This window comes from Ciconia boyciana, chromosome 25 (genome assembly GCF_034638445.1).
Source record: "Ciconia boyciana chromosome 25, ASM3463844v1, whole genome shotgun sequence".
In the NCBI taxonomy this organism is placed as follows: Eukaryota; Metazoa; Chordata; class Aves; order Ciconiiformes; family Ciconiidae; genus Ciconia; species Ciconia boyciana.
The window spans coordinates 3,650,108-3,659,143 of NC_132958.1; the positions used below are offsets into that span (position 1 = coordinate 3,650,108).

The 9,036-nt window shown below is 56.8% G+C and overlaps 1 long non-coding RNA gene across 1 annotated transcript; it reads left to right on the plus strand.

The window, feature by feature from the left end:
- Positions 1-4,153: 4,153 nt before the first annotated feature.
- LOC140643980 (uncharacterized) lies at positions 4,154-6,319 on the plus strand. The gene is made up of 3 exons (XR_012039705.1): positions 4,154-4,168; positions 4,367-4,526; positions 5,878-6,319. It is a non-coding gene; the product is annotated as an uncharacterized lncRNA (long non-coding RNA).
- The last annotated feature ends 2,717 nt before the right edge of the window (positions 6,320-9,036 follow it).

The window sequence follows — 9,036 nt, forward strand, 5'->3', positions numbered from 1 at the left end:
CCCCCCCGGCCGCCTTTGTGTGGGCCGCCCCTCACCGGCCCCCCCCGGCCGCCGTGGTACGGCCCTGCGCCTGCGCACTGCGCGCCGCCGCCTTCCCGACATGCATCACGGCAGCGCAGGGTGTGGGGTGGGCGGGCCTGGCGTGGGCCTGGGCGAGGCCTCAGCGCGGTCCCTCCCCCCAGAACACCTCCCCCCCCCGGCCTCCCACGTGCGTGACGTCACGTGGTGATGTCATTGGGAGTGATGTCATTCTGCAGAATGGGGCCTGTGTTTCCCCCCTCTTGTTAGAGTCAGGCCTGGAGGCTGAGGCCGCTGTGGGGCTGCCATGGGGGCCTCCACCTCGGGCCCCACTCAGGGGCTTGTCAGCCTTGCCCCTCTGTCCTCCAAACCCAAGCAGGAGTGAAGGCGAGTGGGCGGCCAGCGAAAATGGCAAAGGGAGCGAATTCTAGTGCTTTGACCCACACAAGATTAACATGGTGAGGGGCTGCTTTGCCTCCGGGCTCTATCTGTGCTTCGAATGCAGAGGGACCAAGTTACAACTAAGCTGTTGTCATTTTATTTGTGTTTCGTCACTTTTATTTGTGTTGCTGCTGCGGCCCAGCAAGGCGCAGAGCCCTGCACAGGCCGTTGGCGGGCGTGCGGCACACAGGCACTGCCGGGCACGCACAGAAGTGATGGTTCAGCCGGGTCAGCCACAGCTGCAAACGTCTGAGACTGGAGATCCCCCATCCTCCTGGGGACCTGCAGCACTGCACCACACCCTCCTAGCGAAAATCACCCCAGTAGCAGTGCAGAACCGTTTGCACGGGCAGGGTTGTGCAATCATTGATGGCGAAGGGCGTGCTGTGCACACGCGAACCCCGCAGACCGCACGGGGCTGAGCCAGCAGCACCGCTGGTGCTTGTTACGTTGGAAGCGATCTGAAGAGGGAGAAACCACATAGCTAAAGCGCCTGCCTGATGTCCCCGTCCCACGAGTGCGCTGAGAAAACCCCGGGGCTGCCCCAGCCTGGCCTCGCCAGGGCGGCTGAGGGCTGCGGCAGCAGCGCTGCTTTGCAGTGACTCGAGTCTCAGCTAACATCCACAGATGTTGGCTTTCCTGTCCTTCTGCAGCTGCTTTTCTTTTCTTCCTTCATGTGGCAGCATGATTGCCGTTCTCTCCCGTTGCTCAAGGGCAACAGCCTTGCATCACGTGAATGTCGGGATGCAGGAGAGGAGCGAGAGAGAGGAGTTTCTTCATGTGAAATCTGATGTTTTCAGAGCAAAGCTCAATGCTACTAAGAAAAGGGGAGGCAAACGCTGCCACTTAAGCAGAGCTGCCAAGTTCTGGGTATTTCTGTATCACTGCATTCGCCATATGTGATATTTCTTGTTTCTTGCAGAGCAGGAGGGAATCGAGCTGTGTCTGGGACCTTGGTGCTGAGGTGCCCTGTCCCTCATGGGCACACTCAGGGGTTGATCAGCCCTTGCGCAATGGAGACAGAACCGTTAACACCTCCAACGTGTGCTTGGACTTCCCAGGTTTCTCAGATGCGTTTGGCTTCCCTGAGAGGCACAGAGAGAAGCATTGCTTTGGTTGTCTGCGTGTGCTGTGATTCCTCTGGTGGTGTGCAGTCATCGGCTTAACCCTGTAGCCGCTGGGACGCAAGAACCACCCTGTGCCTGCAGAGTTTCTCCAGAAATAGGGAGAAGTCAGCCAGCCCTCAGAGACAGGACGTGGAGCTTGTTTTACTCAGTGTTTTTATTAGGAGGGTTTCCCGAGGCTGCTGAGCTGTGCCAGAGCCCGTTCAGGCTGCGGTGCACTCATGCAAGGCTGCTTGCAACCACGGGTGGCTGCTGGTTTCGTTTTCACTGAGGTTGTTTCACATTCATTGTCAGAGTCGGTCCTTAATGCAGCCCGGCTGACTCGCAGTGTCTTGGTGAGCAAATGGCATTGACATCGATAAGTAAAAGCCAGTGATGGTCCATTCAGAGGGTTTGGTAACACCGCCTTGGCTCTCTTCCCCTGGCCAGACCTCGATGCTGCGGGGAAGGCAGCAGGTCTCGGAGCAGCCTTTAAGCACCCCCCGATCAATGTTTTAAATCAGGAGATGACTCAGCAGAGGCAAGAGTCTATTTTTATCTTCTTCCAAGCTTTCCATGTCAAGCTGAAATTTTATATTAATCCTTTCAGTGCTAGCCCCAAAATAACATCGCCTTCTAACTGCGAAGCCATTCATACCCGAGGACCTGCGATCTCTGGGAACTCTTCTGCCAAAAACCACCCTGGCTCTTCCCTGCTAAGGAGGGCACATTTTGACCACAGTCAGCAAAGCAAACACTGCATCCAGGAAGCCGAACGGTGGCATCTGACCATGAATCATGTTCAAAGGAACCGCACGGGGCTGTGTTTATACACCTGAGAAAATCAGCCATGAACCTATACACCGGAGGCTATTAGACTGGGCATCACATGTTCAGTGATAAAAAGAGCCAAGTGATGGTCTGATCCTGCTCTTGCTCCAGATGAGAAACTCCCTCCTGGAAACTCAGCTGGGGAAAAAACTGTGATGCAAGATATAAATGAAAATATATATTGGCTGAAGAAGGTATCCATGTGCTTTGAGAAATTTGGGGAAAAGATTCAAGGCATCCTTAGTGTATAACCCCCAAAGTCAATTTTCAATTTGCTTTTGTAGCTGTGCAAGGAGATATAACAACAGAGGTTCGGTCCCTTTGTGGAGTCTCAGGGCTTACGCGTGGCAGGGGATGAGACTGGTCCTGCTGGGCAGCAGTTCGGCAGGAGGCGGCTCTGCTCTGCCGAGCCAGCGGGTCTTGCTGCTGCCAGAGCAGTTGGGCTGCGAGATCAGAACATGTGCAGGGCGGCCACAGGCTTTTCTAGGAGTTTGTAACATCCTAGCTTCACCCCACGGAGATTTAACCTGGGATGGGACTCTCCAAGGTTGAGCAGAAAGCTGGATTTTATGCAATATCGATCATTTCAAACCTCAGACCTGCCGAGCCAGAGGTTTCTGCTCCAGTTTCTGCTCCAGTTTCGAAGCAGGCAGGTGCTTTGGTTTGGATACGGAGCCTGGGCTGCAGCTCACAGTCTGCAACACCCTCACTGTGCTCCTTCATCCCAGAGCTCCTTTTAAGTCCTGATTTAAGGGGAGGAAAGAGAGGAGGGAAGGGGAGGGCAGGGAAAGGAGTAGATCTTAGTTCAGACTCTGCATTTGCTGTTTAAAGTTTCCCCTTGCTTTTAGGAGCCCTCTGGGTTGGCAGGGGAAGGGGAAGCGTTTAACCCTTTCCCCTGCCCAGCGGCTGCGTGCTCGGAGGCAGGGAAACTGCATCAGAAAAGGTGAAGGGAAAAAGGATGAGGAAATCTACCCGCTTGCCCTGAGCATGTCCCGAACCCCAAAGATAAGGCAGGCAAAGGGAGTGAAGACAGAAGTCTGAGCATCCCTCTGCTGCAGAGGGGAAACTGAGGCACTGAGGGATGGTGTGGCTTGCCCAGGGAAGGGGCTGCAGTGCAGTGGGGAATTGAGCTCCGTCCTCATGAAGTTCACAGCCTGAACTGCCCGCAAGACCTTTTCCTCCCTCTTAAAGAGGAACCAGGCATTTATGAGACAAATCATTTGTTTATCCGGAGGGGGGAAGGTCAAAATTATCGGGCGGCTTCAGATCCCTCCCAGGCACAAAAACAGCCGAGAGGCAACAAAAAGCTGAAGGTAACACTGAGTGCTGATGTTCAAAAATAATATATATATAGGCACGTACCCTATCACCTCTCCAGGGTGTGCTGAGGATCGCAGTTAAAAGAAAGATGCTCTGGAAGGGGAGATTAGAGCCACCTTCACTCCCCCAATCTCTTTTAAAGACGGACGATGAGCAAACGGACGCCACATTAGACAGGATGCGAGTATTTCAAGGGTCTGAACTGTCGAGCGCGGCAGGGGCAGCCAGCTCGCGCGAGGTTAACCACTAACCGTGGACGATAAAACTAGGCTTCCCCAGACGGCCGTTTATTACGGCTGTCCTCTGTGGGCAGTTTGGGCTCAAATCTCCCTTCTCCCTGTGGCGACGGAGTGGGAGGCAAGCCACGGTCCTGCTCAAACCGTTGCACTCATTTTATTTTCCACTTGCAACAGAGCTGAGGAAGCAGGGGGGGAATTTGGTATCCCAAAACCACGGTGGGTCCTTTCTTCTTCTCAATGTGTTTAATTTACCCCCGATGTTTCTGTTGCGGTGCAGCCTCCCCGGCTCCCGGGGGGCTCCTGGTTCAGAGGGAGCCACGGGGATGAGCAGGCCGCCGGCGATAAGGACTGGGTGCCTGCTGGGAGGCCTGTCCCTGGGTGATAAACACACACCCCTCTCTCGCCCATGACCAGAGCCTGCCCTGCAAATCTGCCTTAAATGGAAACGATCGGCATGCCAGCACAGCCGAGGTGGAAATTCTTGCTTGGCGGGTGAATGACGTATCTGCCGGGGCGTCCCACCCCTCAGGACGGCTGGGGAGTGGGAGAGGGCGAGCATCGCCGACCTCGCTCGGTAGGTTAAATACCCACGGGCTGGGCATAAAGCCGTCTTTTTTTGGAGCTGTGCAAAAACATTATCTCTGTGGTTTGGCAGTGCAGAGAACTCTCTTAGTCCGATTGTATAAATGGGGACATTGGGACGGACGGAGAAGGCACTGCAGCTCCGTAACAAGTGTTTGGCAGGAGGAGGATGAGGTCTCGGGGTCTGGATGCTGAGGGTTCACCTCCTGCTGCTGAGATGTATCTGAGGGCCCAGTTTAAACTATGGGGCACACTGGGAATCTCCCCTTCTGTGTCCTCCTTGCCCCACATTCAGCCTCTTCCCCTCTGAATTTATACACGGCGGTTCCCTAAAGAGCACCGGCTTGGTTTTTTGGAGAGTGGACGGGCTGGGTCCTTCCCCATCCCACTGAATATGCACAGAATACACAAATACAACGAGGCCGTGGACTAGCATTTATTCTGACCTAACTGAAAACTTAATTATTCTCTAAGGACTCAAATGACTTCAGCTGAAGTCAGTGGTATCTAGAGCACAGAACACATGGTTTTGGTTAAACAAAAGGCCCTGCATACTTTTGGGGCTTGTAATAGAAGTACCCACCCAGGAAACAACCAGGAATTCTTCTTCTCCTTCAAATCACGCTTCAGCTGATTTTCAGCATAGGCAGGCCCTGACTTCTCCAAGGAGAAAACCAGGTTTCCATTGTTCGGCACGGCTGGGCGCACAAGCGCTCGCTCCGCCATGACTGTGGTCACCAAAGGGAAGACGCTTCCCAAAGATCCACATCTTGAGTGGGTTAGCTACGGCTCTGCCGGTCCCGTTAGATCGGAGGAGCCTCGGCTGCCTTCCTCCAAGCCCAGGGGCCGATGATGACACCAGTGAGCTGGTCAGCAGCCCTGTTTGCTCCCAGATTTTCAATGCATTGAGCCCTTTCCCCTGGCGAGCAGGTTTTTTCCTGGCGAGCAGGTTTTTTTCCCGGTGAGCAGCTTTTTTCCTGCAGCACTGCAACCCACTTTCAGGCTCTCACCTGCGGTTGCCTCTGCCTTGGGCAGTGCTAGAAAAGGACCGTCACTCACGAGTTATTCATCCGCAGCCTCCGGTGAGTCACGGCATATCTGAGGAAGGGAGGGAGGCTACTTGAACCCTTGGGCTGTTGAATCCTGCTAACACACACCAGGATTAGTTAGCTCGGAGTTCAGGGCTAGGAAAAGATTAACAAGTCACCATGTCTCTGCCTCAGTTTTGTTTTGTTGGAGTAATTTTTCTTACACGCTACCCAGAGAACCTGACTGCAGAAGAGCTGGTTGTGTAATGGCAGAAAGTCCAAAGGTTTAACTTTTTAATTTTTTTTCCCTTTCAGCTCAAGCTCCCCCCCCACACGAAAAAGAAAAAACAACAAACCAGGGGCGGAATTTCCCCACTTTCCAGCTCAGAAGCGAAAAGATGACTGTTTTGCAAGACAGGCGAGCGTTTTGGCAGAGCCGTGCTGTGCCTTTGCACCTTGTGCCGCCGTGGCCCCTCCGGCAGCGGCCAGGATTTCTCACCAAGGCATATTTGTGTAACCCCCTTTTCCCTAGGAAATAAAAACCTGTGGCTTTGCTCGCACAGGTTGCTCGCACAGTTTTGCTCGCACAGGTGGCTGCGGCGTGATGGGGGAAAAAAATGCCAGGCGGAGAAGCGAGAACACCTTGGGAGAAGCATTTCTGATGGCTCCGATCTGATTTGGGAAGCTTCAAAACCAATTCTAGCACGGGGGGGGGGGAAGGAAAAAAAAAGTAAAAAAAAAAAAAGTAAAAAAAAAAGTGCTAAAACATAAAAGTGCTGTGAAAGGCAAGTTCAGCTTCCCCGGCAAAGCGGGCTGTTACCAAACCCCACACTGAAACCCTGGTGCGGTTTCTCGGTGGTGGCAGGAGTACGAGGAGGTTTGGCAGAGAAGCCGGCCCTGGGCCAGCCCTCCTTGTCATCGTCGGAGTCGTGAAGGTCGCATCATCGAGGAGGAGGAGGAGGAGGAGGAGGAGGAGGAGGTGGTGGTGGTGGTGGTGTCGGTGGTGGCAGGAGTACAAGGAGGTTTGGCAGAGAAGCCGGCCCTGGGCCAGCCCTCCTTGTCATCGTCGGAGTCGTGAAGGTCGCATCATCGAGGAGGAGGAGGAGGAGGAGGAGGAGGAAGTGGTGGTGGTGGTGGGTGGTGGGTGGTGGCAGGAGTACGAGGAGGTTTGGCAGAGAAGCCGGCCCTGGGCCAGCCCTCCTTGTCATCGTCGGAGTCGTGAAGGTCGCATCATCGAGGAGGAGGAGGAGGAGGAGGAGGAGGAGGAGGAGGAGGAGGAAGTGGTGGTGGTGGTGGTGTCGGTGGTGGCAGGAGTACGAGGAGGTTTGGCAGAGAAGCCGGCCCTGGGCCAGCCCTCCTTGTCATCGTCGGAGTCGTGAAGGTCGCATCATCGAGGAGGAGGAGGAGGAGGAGGAGGAGGTGGTGGTGGTGGTGGGTGGGGGGTGGTGGCAGGAGTACGAGGAGGTTTGGCAGAGAAGCCGGCCCTGGGCCAGCCCTCCTTGTCATCGTCGGAGTCGTGAAGGTCGCATCATCGAGGAGGAGGAGGAGGAGGAGGAGGAGGAGGAGGAGGAGGAGGAAGTGGTGGTGGTGGTGGTGTCGGTGGTGGCAGGAGTACGAGGAGGTTTGGCAGAGAAGCCGGCCCTGGGCCAGCCCTCCTTGTCATCGTCGGAGTCGTGAAGGTCGCATCATCGAGGAGGAGGAGGAGGAGGAGGAGGAGGAGGAGGAGGAAGTGGTGGTGGTGGTGGGTGGTGGGTGGTGGCAGGAGTACGAGGAGGTTTGGCAGAGAAGCCGGCCCTGGGCCAGCCCTCCTTGTCATCGTCGGAGTCGTGAAGGTCGCATCATCGAGGAGGAGGAGGAGGAGGAGGAGGAGGAGGAGGAGGAGGAGGTGGTGGTGGTGGTGGTGTCGGTGGTGGCAGGAGTACGAGGAGGTTTGGCAGAGAAGCCGGCCCTGGGCCAGCCCTCCTTGTCATCGTCGGAGTCGTGAAGGTCGCATCATCGAGGAGGAGGAGGAGGAGGAGGAGGAGGAGGAGGAGGAGGAGGTGGTGGTGGTGGTGGTGTCGGTGGTGGCAGGAGTACGAGGAGGTTTGGCAGAGAAGCCGGCCCTGGGCCAGCCCTCCTTGTCATCGTCGGAGTCGTGAAGGTCGCATCATCGAGGAGGAGGAGGAGGAGGAGGAGGAGGAGGAGGAGGAAGTGGTGGTGGTGGTGGGTGGTGGGTGGTGGCAGGAGTACGAGGAGGTTTGGCAGAGAAGCCGGCCCTGGGCCAGCCCTCCTTGTCATCGTCGGAGTCGTGAAGGTCGCATCATCGAGGAGGAGGAGGAGGAGGAGGAGGAGGAGGAGGTGGTGGTGGTGGTGGTGTCGGTGGTGGCAGGAGTACGAGGAGGTTTGGCAGAGAAGCCGGCCCTGGGCCAGCCCTCCTTGTCATCGTCGGAGTCGTGAAGGTCGCATCATCGAGGAGGAGGAGGAGGAGGAGGAGGAGGAGGAGGAGGAAGTGGTGGTGGTGGTGGGTGGTGGGTGGTGGCAGGAGTACGAGGAGGTTTGGCAGAGAAGCCGGCCCTGGGCCAGCCCTCCTTGTCATCGTCGGAGTCGTGAAGGTCGCATCATCGAGGAGGAGGAGGAGGAGGAGGAGGAGGAGGAGGAGGTGGTGGTGGTGGTGGTGTCGGTGGTGGCAGGAGTACGAGGAGGTTTGGCAGAGAAGCCGGCCCTGGGCCAGCCCTCCTTGTCATCGTCGGAGTCGTGAAGGTCGCATCATCGAGGAGGAGGAGGAGGAGGAGGAGGAGGAGGAGGAGGAGGAGGAAGTGGTGGTGGTGGTGGTGTCGGTGGTGGCAGGAGTACGAGGAGGTTTGGCAGAGAAGCCGGCCCTGGGCCAGCCCTCCTTGTCATCGTCGGAGTCGTGAAGGTCGCATCATCGAGGAGGAGGAGGAGGAGGAGGAGGAGGAGGAGGAGGTGGTGGTGGTGGTGGTGTCGGTGGTGGCAGGAGTACGAGGAGGTTTGGCAGAGAAGCCGGCCCTGGGCCAGCCCTCCTTGTCATCGTCGGAGTCGTGAAGGTCGCATCATCGAGGAGGAGGAGGAGGAGGAGGAGGAGGAGGAGGAGGAGGAGGAAGTGGTGGTGGTGGTGGTGTCGGTGGTGGCAGGAGTACGAGGAGGTTTGGCAGAGAAGCCGGCCCTGGGCCAGCCCTCCTTGTCATCGTCGGAGTCGTGAAGGTCGCATCATCGAGGAGGAGGAGGAGGAGGAGGAGGAGGAGGAGGAGGAGGAAGTGGTCATGGTGGTGGGTGGTGGGTGGTGGCAGGAGTACGAGGAGGTTTGGCAGAGAAGCCGGCCCTGGGCCAGCCCTCCTTGTCATCGTCGGAGTCGTGAAGGTCGCATCATCGAGGAGGAGGAGGAGGAGGAGGAGGAGGAGGAGGAGGAGGTGGTGGTGGTGGTGGTGTCGGTGGTGGCAGGAGTACGAGGAGGTTTGGCAGAGAAGCCGGCCCTGG